The sequence below is a fragment of the Tyto alba genome, unplaced genomic scaffold (genome assembly GCF_018691265.1).
Source record: "Tyto alba isolate M040663 unplaced genomic scaffold, T.alba_DEE_v4.0 Super-Scaffold_16, whole genome shotgun sequence".
NCBI classification, from domain to species: domain Eukaryota; kingdom Metazoa; phylum Chordata; class Aves; order Strigiformes; family Tytonidae; genus Tyto; species Tyto alba.
In genome coordinates, this window is record NW_024881278.1 from 11,218,169 (window position 1) to 11,231,363 (window position 13,195).

Sequence of the window (13,195 nt, forward strand, 5' to 3'; positions counted from 1 at the left end):
GAACACAATCCAGCTACCCTCCCTTAGGGTATACATAGATAGATATCTAGCTGTGACAGCACACATCTCAGCACAAGATTTCCTGTGTTTTTACCCAGCTATTTAGATAGGTTTGGCAGCCTGATTTTTCTCGAATGCCATAGGTGCTCCTCATATATGCGTACCTGGGGTTGTCTATGCTATATATCAGTCTCACTAATGACTATGGAACATGCACATCCCTAGGTATTTAAGTAGATACATTGCACAATATTTTAGTTTACTGTTTCTTACTTGTTGCATCTGCAGAGAACAAAGTTAGAGCTATCTGTGCTTCAGTCAAAGGCATGATAATTAGCTGTGTCAACTTATCCAAACTGATTTAAAATTGTTCCCCTTAAACAGTGGGAGAAGGACACTGCAGGGGTAATGCAGCATAGCCCCATTGTCTGAATATTGATCTGTCTGGAGATGCACCCCCACTCTTGCACTGATACGTTTCACTGAAGTAGGTAGTTTAATGATACTGAGGGGTCTGAGAACTGCCCAGATCCCACGAGTAGTGCTGTCTCTGCAAGAATTGTTTCATCAGGGCAACAGAAGTAAAACCAGGAAACATTAATTTGAGTTACTTAAGGTGGTTGGTTCTTACTCAAAACAGCAGATATACTAGTTTCAAAAGATACCATTTTTATTTATTTTTCCCTTAAAAAATAAAAATACAATTATGAAGAGTTTGAACTGAGCTGTGAATCAATTGTTCTACACAGAGAAATGTGTTCACACACAGAAATTAAAGAATAAATTAAACTGTCTGCCATAGAAGTTGACCCTAATTAAGGTCGATTCTCCTTGATAAGTAATTAATCAGGAATCCTTATTATAGCTTAGTTTCTCTGTTAACAATAAACAGAGCATTATTTTACTTTTATGGTTAGAATAAGTCTCTTAATTGATAGTATTCTGCAGGAGGCAAGCATCCATCAGCACGGAAACTGATACACTGAAGACATTTTAAATTAAAACAGCATTAGTTAAATTAGTCAAAGAACAAAACTGCAAAGCTTAAGAATGTACATCTTCTTCAAACCTCAACCTTTTGTAATTTGTTGCTTATAAAGAAAAAAAGCATGTCACCTATCTCTGCTTTGAGGTGATTACAAATGATATGATTTAAAATTATCATTCCTATAGAATCCAGTTTACCATGGTTGTCCTACTCTGCTCATTATTTTAGTGCCTGAACACCTTTTCCCTAAGCAGTAATGGCAAATATTCATTATGTTTTATATTCTTATCCCTCTATATGGAGTCTGTGCAGTAGGATGTTCTGTCTTACCTCATCATTCATATATACATATGCATGCATTCATAAAACATATAGATATGCAGTCATACACACACAGAGGCATCTGCATGCATATAGATCATGATGTATTCATATTGGTGAAAGAAGGTGGAAAAGGTTTTCATTGTCAGTATCTGTCTCTCTCTACTTCAAGCTTAGTTTCTGAGTGTGGGATGCAACACAGAAAATAATTGCAATTATCTAGGAGGCAAATTAAGTCCTCCTGTAATATAAGAAATGGCGCTTAGTAGAAGAGAAGCTCCACTGGATTCCTTGTTTGTGGTATGTTCTGTATGCTGGAGTTTGTGAAGTTTCTTCACAGAGGATGGGCATGGTACTTGCAGGAAGCTCTGCCTGAACAGTCTGCAGGACGTGCAGAGTTGAAAGAGGAAATGGTAGAATGCTTACTGGGGAGATCTGTCAATCATAATGCCCTTTGCAATGGTGAGCAGGCCAAGAAATCTGTTAGCAGTTGCACTGGCAAAGCAGAAGTAGCAAAAATCTAGCTTCACTTCAAGTGAAAAAATTTGTGCATGATGTCCTCTAATGATGTTACTGCTTAATAAGAATATTTGTGGGCAGAGAACAATTTGGAAAAATAAGAAAAAGAAATAAGGTTTGCTTTTTATAGCCCTAAAGTTATCACATTTAGTGCAAGAGAATGTCTGAAAGGCTGTGTGTGTGCACAGCCACACATACATGCACACACCCCTACCTTGCCTGATCCTATACTAAAGCCATTTTGAGTCTAATGCTCTTGAATAAATTGCTGAAGAGTGGTTAGTTCACCCATGTGGAAACTTCACCTCTGTGATGCTAGCAAAGTCAGCAAGACATTGGGTTATCTGCTGCACGGAACAAGGCTTTTCAAGCATAAGCTATCTAGAAGGCTATTGAAGATGCGGAGTTTTTCCCCTGCTATGCTTTTAGGAAGTCTTAAGAGTGGGACTTGATCCAACAGGTCCATGAATCCCTTCTCAGAGACTGTGCCTTTTTTTTATTTATTTCGCCCTTTCCCTTTCAGAGATGCCCATTCTATTCCCTGCCACCTTGATGTATTTGCAAAGGCTTATCTGACCAAATACCAGCAAAGCTATTCACAGCCTTCAAGTAATCAAAGATCTGTATGTCACAAGGCATAGATATGCCAGCCAGCTGGGTTGTATTTTGGAGTGGCTGAGCTATGTGGAGGGGGGTATATTTGTAGGGCAGCTATTTATAGTGGGGGTCTTCTGGTGTGTGAAGTCCCGTCACCTCCTTTTTTTTTTTTTTTTTTTTTTTCTCCTTTTCAAATAGTCCCTCACTAACATTAAAGCTGTAGAAGTATGAAAATGAGAAAAGGTATATGCCTGGTTTCTACTAAGCAATTTTTAGGAAAACCCTGATCTTAGTAAACCCAGAATTTTAATAAAAAATAGTAAAAGCACATCATTTGCATCAGCTGTCTCTCAAATATGTTGCCGTCGCATCTTTTCCACACTGAAATATGTGAGAATAGAGGTAAGAGGAAGAAGCTCTGAAAAAGTGACCAGTAAATCTAATGAGAAGTGCCCTGGTTTTACCAGGTTAATATTTCTAAAATGTCCTTGGCTTCAGTGGAGTTACTTCTGCCTTTTAACTTTCAGAGGTAAATACCTGCCACGTATATAAAAAACACAAGGAGGAGAAAGTAAGGGCAGAAATCAGGAGTACGCTATCAGTGAGGTTAGAATAATGACTTAAAAAGTTGATTGTTGGTTGCCTAACAAACCCCATTTGCAAAGTGGTAATTTCCAACAGTAGTAGAAGTCTATTGTAACATACATAAGAAGTGAAAAAATTGTAACTAGAAGGATGACATTGTTCCATTCCCTTGTGCAGTTTGAAGATAATGATGCATTTTGCAATTTTGGCTGTTAATGGCTGTTGCTCTACATGTTGTAAAGCAAGTATTTATATACAGTTAGGGATTTTTAAATACCATTGTGTCCATGAACACATATAGTATATTTGGACATCATTCAAGCCTGATGCTGATCATTCCAGTGAAGACAACAGCATTCATGACTGCCCTTCTTTGGAGAGGCATTCAGAGCCTGACACTACTGACCTCTGTTATATGCAAAACTCCCTTGATGTGGGTTACCTTCTGTTTTGTTTTTGCCCCATTTGCTTAGGGTTATCCTTTTCAAATATCTGGCAGGTTTCTTCTAAATACAGTTAAGTTTATTTGAAAGCTTCTTGCATTTTGAAGAGCATACTGTTGAAGGTGGTCATGCTACTTTGCAATGCTTTCTTCAGAGATTTCTTCCTTGTAGAGGCTGTTTATGAACACTAATGATTTCCTGTACACAGCCCTTTCATTACTTTGTGGCACTTCTACAAGGTGTTTTTTTGTTTTGTTTTGTTTTTTAAGGTGCCAAAGCAATGTCATTCAAACCTTGGCAGCTGTTACCAGCAGTAGCAGAGGAGAATATAGAGGCAGCTATCAGATTTTGCTTTCCCCTTCCAGCTACCAGTTGGATTTCACAGTCCAGTCAACTAATGCTGTTTGATCACTTCATGTGCTACATGTATTCAGTGTAAGAATTTTTACATGCTCTGCAGCATTAAGTGATCAAAAGAAGTGAGATCCTCTGTTGTAGCATTGATAATAGGCTACTCCGCACTGCGTATCTCAGCACTGCGTATCTCAGCACAGCACGTAGGGAAATTGTCAAATTGGTTTTGATTCTGAAAGATCTTTAAGATGAAGAAAGGTAAGATAAAGGAAACTACTACTATTGAGAAAATTATACATGGTATTAAAGCTTGCCATAGGATGACTCTACACTTGATAAGAGAAAGCAAGCTGGCGACAGAAACCATCAGGCTGCTCAGAAAATGTGACAACAAGCAGGACTTGCCTTTCTGCAGGGAGCCCAAGCGCAACCTGTGGCATGTTGTAGCTCTGCTGTCTGGTAATACCATAGCTATGTTTCCTTGGGTGAGGTCTTTTCACGTCAGTCATACATTGGTCTCATAGATCAGTAATCAATATTTTTCTTTGTTTGGGTGGGTTTTTTTTTGTTTGTTTGTTTTATTTCTAATATAATTTTTGGTTTTTAATAATTTCCTACAGGTTTTTAATATGAAAAGTCTTTTGACCCAGATTCTCAAAAATTTATTACTTGTGTTTTCATGAGCATGTGTGTTGATCATATGGCTATTAATCATTTAGCATGAAAGCCTGCTTGAGAATTTGCTGATTCTTCACTTCTGGTCCCAGTAATACCTCCTCCTGACTCTGACTTTGGATTTGTTTCAGACACGCAAATTATCAGGAGTTATGTGAAGCCTTTCTAAGCACAGAAATCAATACCCTTAAACCAGCAGAATTTGCAGTGCAGATTAGATTGTACTGATATGAAGGTGCTACTCTTTTTTTTTTTCTAGGAATATTTTTATACCTTTGGATGACTCTACCGAGTTCCAGGAATGCTATTTCAATCATCTCTGTATATAAGCACTATAAAAAAGTGGAAGGCAAGACTAATTTTCAAATCTCACTGTGCTCATCTGGAAACACATGTTGATGTATGTATGGGGAGGAACAGCGTTTGCCTTTTTTGAGTAGCTGGAGCTCCCCGTGAATATGCCATTCCTCTGGCTGGGCATACTATATTTCAGGTAGACAAGCTTAGAGGTATCTGCCTAGGTGGAAAATAAATGTGCAAGAGCAAAGTCAAGGCATGTGAGTTACCTTGGCCAGTAGTTAAAATACTTTATTTTCATTTAAATTAGGCTCCATTTGGTATAACAGCATCTGTAGTCTCTTCAACCCATCCGTACCATCTCACCGCAACTGGGAATCCTTGGTGAGACACTAGCAAGGTCAAGACATCTCTGTGTGACATGCTGTTTTGACAGAAAGTACCATGATAAGGGCTGACTTCTTAAATTGTTCTTTACTGCGTATTTTCTCAGAAAAATTTAATTCTGTGTACTGCAGTAATGATGCTGAGTGGATAATAAGATGCAGTATGCTGCTGCTGTGGGCTCTATACCATATGTCTTCTATAACTATTGCATTTTGGGGGGCTGGTTGTTCGGGTAATTGTATTGCCTCAGTAATTCATCATCAGAGTAACTTGAAATAATACAGCTATGATATATAGCAGAGAGACTTGCAATGTTTAAAACTAAACAGGAAAACCAGTCTGAGAGCTGAAGAGCCAGAACTGTAGATTTATAAATATTTCTACGTTTTCTGCTTGATGAGCTTTATGTATAAATCGATTGGTATGCCACCACTTAAAGCAGACTGTGAGGACAGTTATTTTAAATCAGAAAGTGATACAAGTCATTATTCCATATTAGTAAAGAGTAGTTGCTTCCTACCCTGAAATACTGGGGCAGTGAACACTTCTGTGATACCTTCTCTCCAGGCTTTTAATTATGTGGTTGCATATATGGCATTTTGTGACATAAAAAAAATTAAATCATGTGTCACTTCTTCCACTTAGTAAGCCACTTAAATAGTTTTGGTTGTGGTTTGTTTGGTTTTTGTTTTTTTGTTTTTTTTTTTTTTTGTTTGTTTTGGTTTTTTTTTGTTTTTTGGTTTGGTTTGGTTTGGGTTGGGTTTTTTGTTGTTGTTGGGGTTTTTTGTTTTATTTTTTTTTTTCAGGTACAGCTCAGTTGTAAATTAGTGTGATGGTGGGCCCATATTTCACTTACTTCTTTTAAGGGTCAATGATTTAAGGCAAGAAGCTGCTTAATTTTTATAGAGTAACATTTAAGAGTGCAGTAGCTCTGGTAGCATCTGTATGTATTTGCATACATAATATTGTTACAGTGACAGTACTATTTCTTATATGTCAACGAGGGGCATCTGTTGAACAATGAATTTTTATTATTTCTGTATTGATTTAGAAAATCTAGATAAGTTAATGTCATGAAACTGGGGTCACAAAGAGGTTTATGAAATGATCTTATAGAGCTTCTGAGTAAAACATGAGAGCAAAATATGTTGCAAATTCTCTCTCTATCTCTAATAAAATCCATGAAACACCTGACTGAGGATCCTAAACTTAGAGGAGCGGGAAAAAAGGTTTGTTGCTGTATATTTATGATTATAGATCTATTTTTCAAGTGCATTGTACTGTTTCTAGAAGGATGTTGGTGTAGATGAGTAAGATGTGCTTGGGTTTGCACTTAAGTGCGCATGCACAGGTGCGGTAGGAAATACTGTTAACATTTGTGGCTCTGCAGACAACATTTTTCCTCCCTGAATAGTATGAATAGTGGCTTAGCATAGTGTTAGGCAGCATCTTGTTGCCAGGATCGCATTTCAAATTGGTGTGGGCAAATGGGTACCACAGATCTGACCATGCTTCTCACAGAAATCCAAGGGTCACATTTAGACTCCAGCCACAACTCAAGACAAAGAATTATATCTTTCAAGTCATGAAAAAGCTTCCTGAATGCAAGCATGCTGTGTAGTGGAGGCTCAAAAAGACTAGTCAGCTGTAGATAAAGTCTTACAGAGCATTTTGGAAGTAAGTATTGTTAGTTCATCCCTCTTGTTCCACTTCCTTGGAGACCAGGAGGCTGAGAATCAAGTAAAGGAGAAGAAATCTTTCCAGAGGCAGGTCCAATGATGAATGAGAAGTAGTCAAAATTGTTGGGATACTGGATTGAGAGGGAGCCCACTTGCATGTTGCTCAGATTGAGATGAGAGTAATGAAATCAGTGTCACTTGCATAGAGCATCAGACCTCCAGTTGAAAAAACATCAAGCATTTAGTTTTATATCATGAATTTAACATGATTTACAGTTCTTTCTAGTAGCCTGAAGGGCTTTGGATTTTAAGCATTGTCTGTACAATTATCAGAACTCGGAGCTTGGTTTAAAATGAAAAGTGGTATTTTCTTATAACCTAAGGTCTACAGAGCTGTGGACTTAAGAAGTAAGCAAATATTGGGGAAGTTGCAAATAAATGGTGAGAACTGGCAGGAAGGAACACTGGGAATAGCTCAGTCTCCTCGCTAGGCAACCAGGAAAGGGAGAAGTTGTGGGTTGGATTGTTTGGGGGTTTTTTTTTGGTTTTTTTTTTTTTTTTTTTTGGTGTGTGTTTGGGTTTTGGGGTTTTTGTGTGTGGTTTTTTTTTTTTTTTTTTTTTTTTTTTTTTTTTTTTTTTTTTTTCTTCTCCACAATAGCTTTGTATTTCCTGCTTTTCGGAAAAGAAAGAGAAACCAAACAGTTTCATGGTTGTCAGATGCCAGGCTATCAAAGATTGAATACCAGGTGTATACACCCTATCAGACATCAGCAAAAATCTTTGCTTCCTTGCTAACAGTGCCTACCTATGACTGATAACTTTGCCTGCTAATGCTCTGATAGAATTTTCAAGCCCCTCCTACATTTTCTACAGTATATCAAGTGCTGACATACTGAACACTATAATCCATCCCTGAAAATGGTTACCTTTCTGAATTCATGGACACAAAACCTGACTGTAAGTACTCAAGATGAGGGATGACAGGAGAATGCCTGTTCCTATAGTGTGCTGTCCTGCAGTTGACTAAAATGTAAAAAGATTTGGTTACTGTTGGTAAAAATTAGCTTTAATATTTTATCACTTCTCACAGAGAAAAACCGTAACAAAAAATATAAAAAAAATCTTTTATGATATTAGGTTAATTATGTAATACCTAAGAGTATGAATTTTAAAACCCTAATCCAGAAAGTTAAGTTCTTTTGCTGGAATATAAAAGATGTATTAATTCGAAGAACTCTTCCCAGATGTTTTATATCTTCTGTGTCTTTCTGGAAAACATTTCCTCTGGAAGATACTATATGTTAAGAAATACTGATGGATTATTAGACTAAAATATACGTAGTTACTCAATTAATTTTAGAGTTCAGATGTATCTTTTGTCCATTATAAAAACCTCCCCTTCCTGAAGCAAACAGTACTACTTTTACATATGTGTTTCCTTACAGGATTCAGAAACCGACAAGTTATTTTAATTATTTTGCATAGATTTCTGTAATATAGTATATTAGCCTTTGATTACATCTGAGTGAAAATGATCTTACTCTTAATAAAACTCAAGAAATGTATTCTTCAGTAAAATCAAAGTAAACCATCAGTTAGTTCTAAGACTTTGTTATCAACTTCACCAGAAGGTTGTGCCTCAGGTTCTGACACTGTAAGATGCAAGCTGGCATGCTTGAATTTTTTTTTTCTATTTGTTCATCTGTGGGAGTCACAGTATTATTACTTTTCTGTGGAAGTGGTTAAAGGTTGTAAGTATTATGAGCTTAGGTTGTCTGTGGTCTCTTCTAAAACTACTGTTGTGCCAAATTCGCACGTGCTCATGTTTGACTGATTCCAGGATTATTACTACAGAGAGCAGTAAAACCTTGCTGATGCTGTAGGAAATATCATTATTCTGGAGATATAAATATATATATATATATATATATATATATATAATACTAGCATAGGTTTTACTGCATCTGGAGCTGGCAGATCAATAGCACTGAACTAGGGTCCAAAAGGGAACAATTTGCACTGTCAGCTGCTGGCTTGATTTGCATTTCACATTTCTTGCTTTGTTCTTGGGTTCATCAGCATTCTCGATGCTTCATCAGAAGCTTGTTAAAGCCGCCAAGGTAGAAGTGTTTAGAGTACACAATTCATAAAACATGCTTGAAAATATTCCACTAGAGTTACTAGATTGCAATAGTAGCTGCCAGTACTTTTGAAGAAAAAGTGTTTTTAAATGATTGGTAGATACACATGCATGCACACACACCTACACTAAGCAATCAAAACTCCTAGCATTTTAAATCGCATTAGGAATTTAGGATTGGAGCTAAACATGTATATATCATTCTCTTTTCCAACTGCTTTGAAGCCATTAACATATTTATCCTTATCCTGTGAGCTTGGACTCCTACAAGCAAAGGTTAAACTGTAGGCAAAGCCTACACAGCATGTTGCAGTAACGTGTAGGAGTTCTTTAGGTAACACCAAATGAGCTTATCTGCCTGTGTGGATACTGTGGAGAGAAAGTCACCCTGGCCTCAGAAACAGGAGAGCTACATGGGCAAAGCACATCCAAACCAAAAGTTTAGCTTCTCTGAAGAGCTGCTGGTTGAGGCTCAGTGTCACCTAGCTTGTCTGGAGGTGAATCGGAGGTCTCTGCACTGCACTGTCCCACGGACTGGTGGTGGTGATGTGATGGTTGTAGCAGTATTCTTAACACCTTCTAATCTGAAGTCCAAAATAATTTCCAGACACAGAAAACAGTGTTTGCGCAACTTCTTGAAATGTTTCACTCTTCTCCTGAAGGTGTGTCCTCTCTTCTGACCTCTCTTGGAAATAATATTGGAGACTCTTCCATCTCCTACATGCTTCCACTCTATTATTGTGGCCTTCCCAGTTCAGACTAGATAAAGGCACAGTAGGAATAGGAATTGATTTCATTGATATGTTCTCTCACAACTGGGTGAGATTGAGAAAAATAAAACACAGGCTAAGAACCATAAACAGTATGGTGGACTTCTACAAGCCCTGTGTACAGAGTTGATTTTTACCAGGGGAGCTCTGAAATTATCATCTCTGCTAGTGGACAAATATAACCTCCTAGAACTGTGAGCCTGAAATGCTGTGCTATTTCAGATCACTAGCAAAGACAGTATAATTCAATAGTAATGTTGACTTGCTGCGGTACTTAGTAATGCACAGACTTTTCTATAGTGCCCATCATCAATGTGGTAAAGAGAGAACCTCTCATTCAGCATTTGTTTGAGGCCGTTTCTGATAGGAAGAATAGTGTTAATTCTGATAGAAGAATAATGTTAAGATGATTATGAATGAACAAGAGATAAAAGAAAAATTCTACTGCTACACTATGCAATGCAGGCTGTCAAAGCAGAAATAGTAATTTAGTATACTTCAGTTTTATCAGTCTCTTCCCTTTCCGCACTACCATGTTGCTCCAAAAAGAAGGGAAATTAAAGAGCGGTTCTCTCTAATGGGCTACAGGCCCATTACGTTAAGCCTCACAGGGCTGAGATCAGGTTGTGTCAACAAGCTACTGTGCATCAGCTGGTCCCCAATAACTGTATCTGCACATGATCTTAACCAATGACAAATGAAGAATAATGTGGCTTACATTATGTCGCAGTGAAGGAGTGAGTCAAACTACTGCATGATTATGCAAGGGCTTAAAAAAATCACTGTCTACATACATAGGTGCTTACTGCAACTCAGCTGATACCTGGTGACTTACTGCTTTGTGATAGTGTCATCATCTGTCTGGGCCCATGTACTGTCAGGTCTTTGCATCATACTTTATTTTGTGGTTCTAAAGGGCTATGCACAATGGTCTTATAGTCCATATGATGTTTACTGTGATGTTCAGAAGTCAAACTTAAATATGAATATAATAATAGGGAAGACTTAAACTTGAAATTCAGATTTGCTTCCTTGTTTTATGGAAGGTTACATAATTGCCCACAGGTGGTGAAGAAGTGTGAAAAGATGACATTTATATTTTAAAAATGGAGTTTTAAATGTTCTCAGCTACACAAATATATTAGAGTAAAAAAAAAAAATCACTATAGTATGTTATCAATGATTAGGGTGCTATTCTTTGGTATTGCAGCTTCATGTTTGGTGTCTCTGCACAGTACTTCTGTACAAACGTAGAGAAGTCAGGGAAACTTGCTTTTTTCTCTAAAAAGTACATATGTATCAAGGAAGGCTAAAGGTCTGCCTTCAAGTTCATTTCACTTGCCAATACCTGGCCATTTACAAATGGTAACTTGGTAACCATTGAAGCACCACATTCTCTTATTTTGGAAAAGCTGCTGATATATTTGCCTTTTATTCTTCTTCATTTTGCCTGCATCTGTCCTATTCACCCAAAGGTAGCTTTATTTTCTTGTCATTTTTTGATCTAAAATAATATATGCATATGCATATATATATATAGCAAATAGGAAAGCAGGTATGTAAAGTGTAGGTTATGAATAGTATAATTATGAATCACAGTAAAATAAGTTGGCTTTTCTAAGTCGTGAAAGCCTTTGATTTCTTGAAAGTACCGTGAAAAGGCGCATATGGCATTATCATTACTTGCTGCTTTTCTGCATTTCATAAATTAGTAAAAGAGGAGATTGCTTTAGAGCCAGGACAATGTTATATTTCTTTGTATACATTTCTGTATAAAGAGAGTAATCATATGAATGAAACAGGTGAAGCAAATAAGCTACTGCATCCATGGGAGAAAATGGGTGAAATCTATTCTAAGTCATACTTGAACCAGTTGAAATAAAATAGAGCTACAGTTATACTCCCAAGGTAACATGGGAGACTGCTCTGCAACTCACACGAGAGACAAAAGAAGGTGAGCATGCGCTGGATGAGGTGGATCCCTTATTGACACCCTACGGGCATGGAAAAGTTGGACCAGCAACTAGAGAAATGTTAAAACAATCAGCCAGAAAAAAAAACCAGGAATATTTAGAACATTTAGGCACCTAAGCAAATAAAACCAATAATTTTCAGAGTCATTCTGCAAATCTCAGGAGGGAGTGGTCCTTTTATTGTTTTAAAAAGGATCATAGCTGAAGATGTGATAACGTAGTGCCAAAACATTGAGGGGCTTTCTCCAAAGGTGTTCATCAGCTGCTCAACTGTAACTGGAATATGCAAGCACTACTGGAAAATGAAGTCAGGTATTTAAAAAGAGGATAAAATAAAGTGGAAGAACTCCTAAGTTCTTCGCTTGGAAGACTTTCAGAGACGAGGAGCTGCAGGACACGCTTACTACAGGGAGTGGTGCCAGGGCAGTAAGAAAAATAGGGAGCAGACACAACAGCTATGCGGAAGATGTGAAGCTGGTTCTGTAAAGGTTGACATGAATGACCAAGAGGTACAAAGTGGAATGTTTCATAGCATTTCATCTGGTAGTATAAAAACTTTAAGAAGTTTTTTTTTTTAACTTTTAAGGATGTGCCAGTACTAATGATGTGAAATTTCACATAGAATTACCACTTATTATGCACAAGCCCCTAATCTCATATTGTGCAATGCTTTTCTTTTTTTCTTCTCGATTTAATAAGTATTCTTATTCAGGAATGGAATTGATTTCATGGGTACAAAAAAAAAAATCATGAATTCTTTAAGTTAAATTTTTAATAGACACTAAAAGACTTTGTTAAAATGTAAATGTCCCATTAGAGTGAACATCTTAATAGTTAAAGGGCAATAACAATGAAAACATGCCAATATCACAGTCATCTGGAAAATCTACAGCCTTGGTCCTGAGTATGAACATGTGTAGGAAGTCCCCCAGGTGCGCTCGGGCACAGGAGTTTATAGGCAAATCCCAGCAAAAAAAATCAGTGTCCTTAGTGGGAACAAGATGCTGTCCCTCTGTCACCCAATGCCTTTCGCTCTTTTCTGGCTCTGATCAGTGAAGTCCTTGTTAGTAAGTCACTCTGTTCTCTTAATGACTTGGAGCCACTACAAAGTGATGGAAAAAACCCTCTCAATCAGGGAAAAAAAAAAAAAAAGTTTCCTTTGTTATCATTTGTGAAGACTCTGAGTATGAATGAGATTTGGAGAAAGGATATGCAGGGCTGGGCCTTGTCTTTTATAGCCAGAAAATCATCATACCTGTTCCAGGTGACTTTCCATTTTGAAAGCACAAGAGGAAAAATGGTATGTAATCCTCATGGAGGTGAGGGAGGGTACAAAGAAAGAAAATTTAAGCTTTCCTCCTTCTTCCCCTCTTCTCATCCTGGTCTGAATATCTTGGAAAAAGATAGAACTCATTGGTGAAATAACTCATTTGGAATATCAATTATCCATCAAAGAGATGTCCCAGG

General features: G+C 37.4%; 1 protein-coding gene across 36 annotated transcripts in view; it reads left to right on the forward strand.

The window, feature by feature from the left end:
- The window catches only part of NRXN1 (neurexin 1), a 722,710-nt gene that overhangs the window by 581,581 nt on the left and 127,934 nt on the right, over positions 1 to 13,195 (forward strand). The gene's annotated exons all lie outside the window — the stretch shown is intronic.